Genomic DNA, 13,628 nt, shown 5'->3' on the forward strand with positions numbered 1-13,628 from the left:
AGGTTCCAAGCGGAAGCTGTAGTAGATTGGGTGTCTTGTGATAGCAAGTCAACTAAGTCCTCAGAACTTTGGGTATTCAGGGTACGTGGCCTCTGAACACTGGCCATTCTAGGGCAAAATGTAAACCCAGCACCATGACGGCCCTTGCAGGGTAGCCTTCCTCTGCCTGTCATTTTTTTTGTTAAATTTGCACAAGTGTCACACCAAATGTGATTTGCACTAGGGGGACACAATTTGCCCTGCAGGAAAAAAAAACTGGTAACTTTGACGTGAACTGACAGTGACGACTGATTTTATTTAACAGCCAAAAAAGGTATTTTTTTTTATTTGCACAACTGTCACACCTAATGTGATTTGCACTAGGGTGACACAATTTGCCCTGCAGGCAAAAAAACTGGCAACTGTGACGGGAACTGACAGTGACGACTGATTTTATTTAACAGCCAAAAAATTTTGTATTTTTTTTTTCATTTTCACAACTCTCACACCAAATGTGATTTGCACTAGGGTGACACAATTTGCCCTGCAGGCAAAAAAACTGGCAACTGTGACGTGAACTGACAGTGACGACTGGTTTTATTTAACAGCCAAAAAAGGTATATATTTTTTTTAATTTGCACAACTGTCACACCTAATGTGATTTGCACTAGGGTGACACAATTTGCCCTGCAGGCAAAAAAAAAAACTGGCAACTGTGACGTGAACTGACAGTGATGACTGGTTTTATTTAACAGCCAAAAAAGGTATTTTTTTTTTAATTTGCACAACTGTCACACCTAATGTGATTTGCACTAGGGTGACACAATTTGCCCTGCAGGCAAAAAAAACTGGCAACTGTGACGTGAACTGACAGTGACGACTGGTTTTATTTAACAGCCCAAAAAGTTTTTTTTATTTTTTTTATTTTCACAACTGTCACACCTAATGTGATTTGCACTAGGGTGACACAATTTGCTCTGCAGGCAAAAAAAATGGCAACTGTGACGTGAACTGACAGTAACAACTGATTTTATTTAACAGCCAAATAAGGTTTTTCTTTTTTTTATTTGCACAACTGTCATACCTAATGTGATTTGCACTAGGGTGACACAATGTGCCCTGCAGGCAAAAAAAAAACTGGCAACTGTGACGTGAACTGACAGTGACGACTGGTTTTATTTAACAGCCAAAAAAGGTTTTTTTTTAAGTTTGCAGAACTGTCACACCTAATGTGATTTGCACTAGAGTGACACAATTTGCCCTGCAGGCCAAAAAAACTGGCAACTGTGATGTGAACTGACAGTGACGACTGGTTTTATTTAACAGCCAAAAAAGTTTTTTTTTTATTTGCACAACTTTCACACCAAATGTGATTTGCACTAGTGTGACAATGAGCAAAAAAGCTTGCCAGCGGAGTTCCCCTTTTAAGCAGTGGTCCCAACCAGGGTGCCTCCAGCTGTTGCAAAACACATGGACTGATATATTTCAGCCCTTTAAATACTCTAGTAGTTAGTTACTTTAAAGAAAAAAAGCTTGCCAGCGGTGTTCCCCTTTTAAGCAGTGGTCCCCAACCAGGGTGCCTCCAGCTGTTGCAAAACACATGGACTGATATATTTCAGCCCTTTGAATACTGTAGTAGTTAGTTGATTGAAGGAACTTAAGTTTTATACTGGAGTACCCCTTTTAACCAGCAGTTCCCTCCCAACCAGGGTGCCTCCAGCTGTTGCAAGACACATGGACTGATATCTTTCAGCCCTTTGAATACTGTAGTAGTTAGTTGCTTGAAGGAACTTAAGTTTGATTCTGGAGTACCCCTTTTAACCAGTGGTTCCCTCCCAACCAGGGTGCCTCCAGCTGTTGCAAGACACACTGACTGATATCTTTCAGCCCTAAAAAGGGCTTTTTTGGGTGCTGTCCTTAAAGCAGATGTTACACTAGTGCTTTAGAAGTAACCTGGACCCTGATTACACCACCTAGCAGCAACCTAGCTATCGCTTTCCCTATACAGCAGGAGCAGCTTCTCGGACCCTCCACTTCCTAAGCCTGCAGCATGCTGAATGAGGGTAAAATGGCGTCTGTGCAAGAGGTTGGAGGGTCTGGAAGGGAGGGACTGCTGCTGATTGGCTGTAATGTGTCTGCTGACTCTGACTCACAGGGTCAAAGTTTACTGCAATGTTAAAGTATAGGGGGCGGATCGAACTTCACATATGTTCGCCCGTCGATGCGAATGTGAACATGCTAAATTCGCCGGGAACTGTTCGCCGGCGAACAATTCGCGACATCTCTACTACTTACCAACAAAGCTAACTACCTACCTGGTTACCTACTTACTTACCCACCAAAGATCATATTTAGCTGTCATCAGGCCCCGGAGCGAACATCTGCTCCGGGTCTGATGACGGGGCCGGTGATCATGATGTCACAGCTCCGCCCCCGTGTGACGTCACGTTCCGCCCCTCAATGCAAGTCTATGGCAGGGGGCGCGACAGCTGTCTTGCCCCCAGCCATAGACTTACATTGAGGGGCGGAGTGTGACGTCACATGGGGCAGAGCCGTGACGTCACGCCGTGATCGGCAGTCATCAGACCTGGAGTGATGTTCGCTCCGGGGCCTGATGACAGTGGGGTGCTGCGTGCAAGATCGCGGGGGTCCCCAGAGGCGGGACCCCGCACGATCAGGCAACTTATCCCCTATCGTTTAGATAGGGATAAGTTGTCAGCACGGTAGTACCCCTTTAATGTCCCAGATGAGAATAACTCTATAAGTATCATAAGAAATATATATATTTTTATTCATGAAGACTCATCCAGTTTAAATTTATACATTTATACATGACAAGCCAGTTCCTATAGGATTGGCATAATTTTAGATTAAAATTGTTATATTATTCTGTTCAAGAGAAAATGTTTTAGCCTGATACACTCACAACTCAATGGACTTGGGGGGGGATCTTTAAGACTGACATCACAAACTGATCTAAATTAATGCTCCACCAGCGCACAAGCACATAAATTTATGCACCTTTACATAAATCCCTGTTCATCCCAGGACACCCTCGCTGAAATCTATGCCAGCCCTGAGATGGCGTAAATTTCAAGTACAGTTTATGCCTGAAAGCAGACCAAAACCAAAGTAAATTTAGCACACTGGAGCAACCACGCCCCCTTAGCACACTGGAGCAAACACGCCAAAAAGTAACAAAATGTTTGCATTAAAGCCGGTGCTTGTGAAAAAATAATGTAATTTTTTTTACATTTTAAACTGAGTTTACACATGATTAACACTCCTTTTAATGTGTAATTACAACGCAGTACTGGTCACCAAATAAAATAGCCGAAAGAACTAAAAGAATAACATAAACAAGTGTCATTGTAAGAAAGGATGTACATTTTCATTGCTCTCTTCATAGCACTTGTAAAATCAACTAAGTCCCCCCTAATCTGTGTTGCTATGTCGGTATGGCTATGGCTTTCCTCCTGTCTGTGTTCCTCAAAGGGATTATCTAGCAAAAGAAACAACCTGTGTATAGTGTCAAAAAAGTATAATACAGCAACTTACTAATATTGGCCATAGTGCACAGATCTTCCCTTATCTGTTCTGCTCTGCTCTGCTCTCTCCCTAGCTCTGATATCACTTCACATTTAGAGCTATGTCCCTGCTCCCCCTTCTCTCCTGTCTGCTAAGGGAAAGACCAGTAATGTGAAGGATGAAGCTCATATTGCTGCTCATTAAATTTTGAGGCAGAAAGAAGCCTTTCTCAGTCACAGTAGTCAGTCAGAACATGTTCCCTTCTGTCTTAAACGAAAAACGCTTCCTGCTACCTTAAAATCTAATGAGCATTAATATGAGCTCACCCTCTTCACATAAATGGTCTGGTCCTCAGCAAACAGGAGAGAAGGGGCGAGCAGAGAGGGAACTTAATAACTACAAGTAAGACAGCAAAAAATTAGCCCTCATACCGCCCCATACGCAGAAAAATAAAAAAGTTATAGGGGTCAGAAGATGACAATTCTAAACGTATAAATTTTCCTGCATGTAGTTATGATTTTTTTCAGAAGAACGACAAAATCAAACCTATATAAGTAGGGTATAATTTTAATCATATGGATCTACAGAATAAAGATAAGGTGTCACTTTCCCCAAAACAATTACTGTGTAGAAACGGAAGCCCCCAAAAAATGTTTCCGTTTTGCCGTAGATTTTTGGGTAAAATGACTGATGTCATTACAAAGTAGAATTGGTGGCGCAAAAAAAAAAAAGCCATCATTTGGATTTTTAGGTGCAACATTTTAAGAATTATGATTTTTTAAAGGTAAGGAGGAAAAAAAATGAAAGAGCAAAATCAGAAAAACCCTGTGTCCTTAAGGGGTTAATCTTCCATGGGCAGACATCCTTGGTTACAAGTAAACTGAGTTTCCCATTTGCCATAGATAAAGTGAGGAGCCAGATGTAGCAAGGATAACTGGGTGATAGGGTAGTGGCAAAGCAGAAACCAGTAACTCAGGCATAGTAGGTGGCACTGGCATACCAGGAACTGGGACACAGGAGGTGGTGCTCAAACACCATGAACTTGGATACAGGAGGTAACACTGGAACAGCAGAAACTCAAATTGTAAATGCTTATTAGACACTAACAAATGTTTATTTCTTATTAAGGAAGTCAATTACTCAGATACTACATGCACAGTGATAGACTTATGTCAGATAGTTGTCTTTGAATGGGTGATGGTGTCAACACTAAAAGTGACAAGAGCTTCTCCCAGTTCCATCAGTCTTTCTCTAAAGTTGGCATAATACTTTAGATACCTGTCTGCTGAATGCTTGTCCCACTGACCGCTATTCCTTCCTACTATGCTCTCCTGAGTGTTCTGTATGTTTTGAAAGGGGAGAATAGAATTAGTCACTTCCTGACACCGGTGGTTGTGGCTTATTTTCTCTGAAAAAGGTGGAAAACACCTTCAAACACGTTTCATGAACAAAAATGGCAGGTTCTGTCAACATTATTCTGATTTGTATTTCCACCTTTAGAAAGAAATTTAAAGCCATGACTGAAAGAAATGATTGTCTGTTATTTATGGCAGCATATTATGTTCATAGTCACCCTTGTTTCTGAGAACTTGTATTATTATGTATTATTTGGAAAAAAAATTTCCATTAACAACACCAAACATGTTTAAGTACTCCCTCTTCATATTTTTGCTATCCGCCTGTAAAGCACAAGAGAGTGTTATGTACACAGAAGTAATGAGTATTATATGGACCATTACATGCATGGGAGGTATCCAGTGGTTATCTTAAGCTGCATTCTGAAGTCACATTTAACATTCCAAACAGAAGCTGCAAGGATTAGTTTAAACCCAAAAAATCCTTTTGAAAATATTCTCCCAAATTTTTCTTTCCTAGATTTGAATTTATTAGGTGCTCATACTGAATACACTAGAGATGAGGGCATATTTATAAAAAAATGAAAAAAAAAATTGTTATACCCTTTAAAATAAAAATAAAACAATAACTTGAATCTTTTTTAGAATTGAGCATTAAAAAATGAATCTCTATATATTGCAATCTTTAAATTGCAAATACTGGTCAGTGCTATGTGTGTGCATAGCATTGATCAGTGTTATCTGCAAGGTATATCTGCTCGAAGACATACCAGAGAAGAAGACCCCTCAATGACAGCAGGAGAAAGGTAAGAAGACCTCCGGCTGCATTCTTAGATGATCTGATCCCCACCATTGTGTCATGAAGATGCCATGATCAGTATTGATCAGGGCATCTGAGGGGTTAATGGCCGACATCAGCATGATCACTGATGTCTGCCATTACCAGCGGGTCCCTGTCTGCTGACAGCAGTCGGGGCCTGCGGTCTATGATGCAAGCGCAGCTCTTGCACTCGTTTCACAGCCGTGGTGGGATGCAGGATGTGCATGTTTGTTCCAGGCATCAAGGGCCCTGTGCCCTCTAGGGGTTAAAATGACTGCTTAGATTTTAAACCATGGAAAAAATACAATAGAAATCCTGCTGACTTTATGGGCTTATGAATAGCAGAAATCACAGCGATGAAGTTGTTAACAAAAGGAACGCCAGAATCTAATAGACCCTCAGAGCATTCAGTTCCTTCATCTTGATATATATAACTAAAACAAGAAGGGATGGGCACATTGCATAACATGGCTAGAGACTATGTTTGAACAAAGAACATGGCAAATATTTAAGAGTGGAGATAGAGCAAATGATAACTTCATCAGAATAATATAGCTATCTTGCTTCTATAGAGCTTTGTTAAAAACACAAAACATTTAATTGTTTTTGTATTAACACGCAGCAGACTTAGATTAAAGGGTTACTCCGCTCCCCAGCATCTGGAACTCAAGGTTCCAAACGCTAGGTGCGGGCTTCCGTGTTCACGCCTGCCCCTTGTGATGTTATGCCCCGCCCCCTGACGCCACGCTCCCTCAATGAAAGTCTATGGGAAGGGGGGCGATGGCCCTGATGCCCCCTCCAATAGACTTGCATTGAGGGGGCAGGGCTTGACGCGACGGGGCGGGCGTGATGTCACGAGGGGGCGTGCGTGAACACGAAAGCCCACACCTAGTGTTTGGAACATTGAGTTCTGGATACTGGAAAGCGGAGTAACCCTTTAAATCAATCTGTCAGAAAGAAAAAAGGAATGATCGATACTGGCACCTTGTGTATTACCCTTAGTAACAGGAGCAAAACGGTCCAGTGACTGACCCAGTAACCGTATAGATGGCTGCTCACCTTAAAGAAAAGTAATATAAGCCTTTTACACCAATGATAACGGGGTACTATAGATCCGGAGTTGCTGCTCAGCCTTCTGGGTTGCAGGAGTAAGCAACACTGTTGTCCTGGTGCGAAGATGAGGAATACATTTAAAAAAAAAACCTTGTAGAATGGCACTGTAGCTCCCAGGTAAGGATAGAAATGGACCAGATATTGGCACAAAGGTTCTCAGCAGAACTAAGTGCTCTGCTGAGAACCTTTGTGCTAGAAAATAAAAAACTAGAGATGATGTGTTTTGGGAGGAACCCTCCCTTCCTCAGATCAGAATACATTATAGTTGACAAACATCCACATAAATACAGGAAAGGGCACCAAATTACAAAATAGGGGGCATGGCTAGTGACATCATTGCAGTAAAAACGGTTAAATCCAACAGTTTTAATACAATCATGGTGTCAAGAATGGCTGCTGATTAGGCTTTAAAATGTGCGTGACTGCCGTGACATAAATAAATATACACCAGACAAAATGTTGGTATAAAACTCCTTCTCAGCAAGAAACTCAGAGAGTTTCCAAGTATTCTCAAAGAGTTCTCAGAGAGAGTTCTGTTTATTGCACGGAAGTGCATTAGTTTTTACATTTGACAAAAAGAGGAGGTTAGTTATCATGTCAAAATCATCATGTTATATTTTGATTGGTTATTTGAGCTTTGTGTCTGTATAAATTTAATATTTAAGCCTCTATTTCTTTCTTGGCCAAAGTTTACTTATGCAGCTCTCTCACTCTCATACTGGAAAATCACAGATCTTTGTCCTTCTATACAATCTGTATCCTCTTCAAATATCTTGTCTTCTGACATCTCATCTTGGCCCTTCTGGCATCATCCCAAGGTCTCCATCTTAGTTACAAGCAAATAACAAGCTGATATGTGGGCTATAAGGGAAATAATGTTTTTCTGCAGAATATTAGCATATATGTCTATATATATATATATATATATATATATATATATCTCCCAAGGAGAGCAGCACAACCTTGCTGGTAATATGTGATAGGTGCATGCTATGGGGGTGCCTGGGTTAGGTCTCCACTTGTAATAGCAATCCACAAAAAAATTGGTGAAAAACTTGTGGGTTTATTCAATTATTCCAGTGCAAATATCAGGAGAGCAACGTTTCCGCGGCCTCTCACCACCATTATCAAGCCCCTTGGAATAATGGAATAAACCCACCAAGTTTTTTCACCAATTTTTTGGCGTGCTGCTATTTTCTGGATTGCTATATATATATATATATATATATATATATATATATATATATATATTGGCAAGTATATAGTGGAGCAGTATGAAAAAGCATTAGTATAATTCATTACACTTATATATCAGTGCTCATCAGCTTAGCACAGGACCGGAAACGCTCAGCTGTCAATATACTACAAAAGCGGAAGCTGCAGACGCTTCAGCGTCTGTATACCACCACTGTAAGGGCTCATGAACTATAAAAGTGTGTTAAAGAGAGACATCTATAGGGGTAATATATCACCACTGTATAGGCCAGTGCATAGTAGTTAGGATACTGTACAGTTTGGTATATTTAGTATAGACTGAATCTGTTAGGAGGTAAGTATCAGAAAAGTAGCATACAGATATGTATGTGTGTGTAAGACACAAAGGGCAGAAAAAAAATATATCTATCTATCTATATATATATATATATATATATATATATATATATATATATATATGTACAGTGTAAATGAATGGATAATTCTATAGGATGTGGGAAGAGAGTGGGAATAAATATAAGTATAAAAGTGTGTCCAAGAGAGATGTGAAAGCCGAAATATGGAATAAAACGAGATAAAAGGGTCCACAAATATGCCGCCATATACCTACTATGCTAATGTATACAAAATAAATAAGTATTGTGATAAAAAGGTCTACAGAGATGTGCAAGCCGTGCTAAAACAAAGAAATAATTAATACATTAGTTAAAAATTACTACAAGGACCACGCCGTGTTCCTGGGTGTAATAGTCTTGCACAATGGCCTGGGTATATTGAAAACCAAAACCTTTAAAAAAAAAAAAAAAGCTGATTATAATAGCTAACTCGATTTTAAGAGTTTATATTACAAGAGGTGGCTGACTAAAGTCCCTTACGGACAGTTCAAGCGCATTAGGCTAAATTGTACCTCTGACCAAAACTCAGAGTAATATTCTGAAAACCGCTTTAAGGCCAAAAAATACCCTAGAACCATTGTGGAGGCTTCATTTGAGAGAGCAAGCACCCTGTTCCAGGAAGAATGTCTGATTAAGAAGAATACCTACACTACTGATCAAAGGTGGACCTCTAATTTTATCACCACATATACTCGGGAACACAAGCACATCAAGATTATTCTACAGAAGCACTGGCCTATTCTTTTTGAGTGACCCATTTCTGCGGGACTCTCTTCATGCTAAACCTGGTATAACATTTGGGAGGGCTAGAACACTCTGTAATATCATAACACCTAGCTGACTTAAGACCAAAACCTCTGTCACGGGTACATTTTTATCTGTTGCTGGAGCCTCTAAATGTGGTCCCGCGTACTGCAAATGTTGCTCCAGCATCAACCATCGTGCCAAATCCTTTGCCTCCGGAAGCACTGGAGAAACTTTTCAAATTTATGCTCTCCTCAATTGTTCTATGCAATATGTAGTCTATCATCTGGACTATGCTTGTGGCATCCAATGTTGGCAGAAATGTCAGGTGCCTTCGAGAGAGTCACTAAACACAGAAATAACACTGAAAATGGCTTCCTATTACATAGTGTCTCAAGGCACCCGACCCAACATCACAATCAGGATTTCAACTGTAGTACTGTGACCCCAATTGAAAATATACCTAAGGACAACCCTAAGTGCTTTAATACCCTTTGCAGTGAAAACTACTGGATCTATAAATTACAGGCTTTGATCCCATCTGGCCTGAACAAACTCATAGAGTGTTCCCTGTGATCCGACGTCTGTATTTATTCCATAGTTAGTCATTTTTAACTAATTCATTAATTATTTATTTGTTTTAGCACTACTTGCACATCTCTGTAGACCTTTTAATCAAGACAATTATTTGCCTTGTATGTATTAACATAGAATGTATATGGTGGCATATTTGTCTCGTTTTATTCTATATTTCGGCTTTTACATCTCTCTTGAACACACTTTTATACTTATATTTATTACCACTCTCCCCCCTATAGAATTATTCATTAATTTATACTGTACATTTATATATATATATATATATATATATATATATATATATATATATATATGTTTTTTTTTCTTTCTGCCCTTTGTGTCTTACACACACAGACATATCTGTATGCTACTCTTCTGATACTTACCTCCAAACAGATACAGTCTATACTAAATATACCAAACTGTACAGTATCCTAACTACTATGCACTGGCCTATACAGTGGTGATATATTACCCCTATAGATGTCTCTCTTTAACCCCCTTTTATAGTTTATAGCTCTTACAGTGGTGGTATAGCGACGCACAGCGCTTCTACAGCAGCAGCTGTCAGTGCCATAATAATCCTCTCTCATCTGATATAGTCTATACTAAGTGTATAATGTTTTGATCACTAAATACCAGCCTATACAGTAGTGTTTCAGTAGTCCTATATATACCTACATGTGCCCATATAATGGTGATATATCGGTATACAGCGCTCCCACTGCAGCGGCTGTCAGCACCGTAATGATCTTTCTTTACTATGCACACTGATTACAACAGTACGATCCAGGTCCTATGTAATTGGCTACTGCGCGGTCACATGATCGCCTTGCGTAGCAACGCATCCCTGGTAACTGGATGCCAGGACGCGTCTGAAGCTTCCGCTGTTGTACTACAGTGGTCCCTCAACATATGATGGTGATCCGTTCCAAATGGACCATTGTTTGTTGAAACCATCATATGTTGAGGGATCCGCGCAATGTAAAGTATAGGACAGTGGTCCACAACCTGCGGACCTCCAGATGTTGCAAAACTACAACACCCAGCATGCCCGGACAGCCAACGGCAGGTTGAAGACCACTGGTAGAGGAAGTTGTACTCACCTGTCCCTGCCGCTCTGGACCATCACCGCTCGTCACCGCTGCCCTGGATGTCGCCCTCCATCGCTGTCGCTGCGTCCCCGGGTTGTCCCCGACGCTCCGGCAAGGCCTCTGCTTCCCCGGCATCTTCGCTCTCCGTCGGTACGCACGCCGCTCCTATTGGATGACGGGACAGCGTGCGCAGCGACGTGATGACGACGATGGAGAGCGCCGACGATGCAGAGGATCCCAAAGAGGACGCGCCGGAGGCCCGAGGACAAGTGAGTGATCGTCAGCGGACCACACGGGGCACCGTAAACGGCTATCCGGTGGCAGCTGAAGCAGTCTGCGCTGCCGGGTAGCCGTTTATTGCGATGGCCGCGACATACAAAAGCATTGTATGTTGATGCTGCCTTCAACATGTGATGGCCGCTGAAAGGCCATCGTATGTTGAAATGATCGTATGTCGGGGCCATCGTAGGTCGGGGGGTCACTGTATATTGACAGCTGAGCGTTTCCGGTCCTGTGCTCAGCTGATGAGCACTGATATATAAGTGTAATGAATTAGACTAATGTTTTTTCATACTGCTCCACTATATACTTGCTTTTTATGATGACCTTTTTTAATTTGTACCATGATTGTATTAAAATTGTTGGATTTAACTGTTATTACTGCTATGATGTCACTAGCCATGTCCCCTATTTTGTAATTTGACGCCCTTTTCCTGTATTTATGTGGATGTTTGTCAACTATAATGTATTCTGATCTGAGATAGGGAGGGCTCCTCCCGAAACGCGTCATCTCTTGTTTTTTATTTTCTTCCACTTAATAAAGGTTCTGCTGGGAACCTTTGTACCAATATCTGGTCCATTCCCATCCTTACCTGGGAGCCTCAGTGCCATTCTACAAGGGTTTTTGTCAAGTTATTCCTCAACTTAGATTAAAGAGATTGTCCAGCCAAATAAAAAGTTACTTTAACATTAGTGTTGCTTGCGAATAGTCGCAATGCGAATTTTATTCGTGAATATCGCATATTCGCGAATTCGCGAATATAGCACTATATATTCGTAATTACGAATATTCGTTTTGTTTTTTTTCACAGTACACATCACAGTGATCACCCCTCTCTGCTTCCAGATTGTGTGGTGTAAAGAAGGCTCTAATACTACTGTGTGAGACTGGCGTGCAAATTTTTGCATATGCGAAAATTTGCATATGCTAATTTTCGCATATGCGAATTTTCGCTTATGCTAATTTATGTATATGCTAATATTCGCAAATGCGAATTTTCGCATATGCGGAAATAAAACGAGAATATTACGAATATGCGAATTTAGCGAATATATGACGAATATTCGTCCATATTTTCGCGAATATTCGCGAATTCGAATATGGCCTATGCCGCTCAACACTATTTAACATATTAAAGGGAACCAATCAGCATATTTTAGTAAATGTAACGCTTGGCAGTAGTCCACTGGGCAGGGACTTACACATAGAAAATGCTTGGCAGTAGTCCCCCCGATGGCTTTAATGATGGCTCACGTCATTGCTCTGCTCCCTAAGCAGATGGAGCATAGCGGTGATGTGAGCCGTCAATCAAGGCAAGGGGGGCAGGACCTCGGCTGCAGCGACGGGAGCTGGTAAGTGTAAGTCCCCGCCCAGGGGACTAATTGCTGGGCAGCCAGGGGGGACTTTATAACTTAATATCTTTACCATCCCTGGGAGCACAAACGTCCCCGGGGATGGTGAGGATAATTATGCTATATGCTAAAATGTACTGATTGGTTCCCTTTAAACATTAAAATATTACCACTCTTACTAATATACTGTACATTCAGCATGATGGCTGCCCCAATATCCTACTATCGGTACTAGGTCAGCTTCATTTATGGGCTTGTGCTGACAAACAAAAGGAGCCCTCCAGGATGAAGCTGGTCTGAAATACATCTGTTGAGAAAATTAAAGACCTTTTGTAATATGGTTGTTAATTTTTTTTCACATTTAATAAAGAAGATGGCCACTGAAAATCCCACCACTAGGGGGTCTCCATACCTACTGGGACACTAACTAGTCCTGCAGCAGCATCAGCTTGTCCATGAGTCATGGACAAGAGATGACTTATGGACAAGGCTGCATGAGCAGACACAACAAACACACCCCTTCCCCTAAGAGGGTTTCTAACACTGTGAGCTAATGAAAAGAGGGATTTTTACAATAAATATAGGTGTAACAAAAAAAAAATTTTTGTGGGATCGGAAAGGTACAATTTATGCTGACAATGGGTTAGCAAGAAAGAAAGAACTGGAGTAGATTTTTGTCCAAGGAATGTCATAGAGTAGTGTTTCCCAACCAGTGTACCTTTAGCTGTTGCAGAACTACAACTCCCAGCATGCCCGGACAACAAAAGGCTCTCCGGGCATGCTGGGAGTTGTAGTTCTGCAAAAGCTGAAGGCACATTGGTTGGGAAACACTGTCATAGGCAGCTAACAACCAGTTGGCTTCCATGAACATAGTTTCAGAGGGTCCCCATTCTACCTTATGTCGACTACCTTTGTAGGCATAATCTATATTTATCAGAATTTTTGTAAATGTACATCATTGCTCACAAAGCTGAGTTTGGGTGTTTAGTTATTATTCATTTACAATCCCTTGATGACGCAGTCACCATTCGTTTTTTTCTATAACAGCTTGTCATATTTTTGTATTTATGGACTAATTTAATAACTGATTCATTTTTATGGTTAACTCCTTTGGAACTACAGCTCATGACCAAATAAATATTTATGCCCTTGTAAGCATATAGTTACTGGCCAT

Source organism: Hyla sarda, chromosome 2 (genome assembly GCF_029499605.1).
Source record: "Hyla sarda isolate aHylSar1 chromosome 2, aHylSar1.hap1, whole genome shotgun sequence".
In the NCBI taxonomy this organism is placed as follows: domain Eukaryota; kingdom Metazoa; phylum Chordata; class Amphibia; order Anura; family Hylidae; genus Hyla; species Hyla sarda.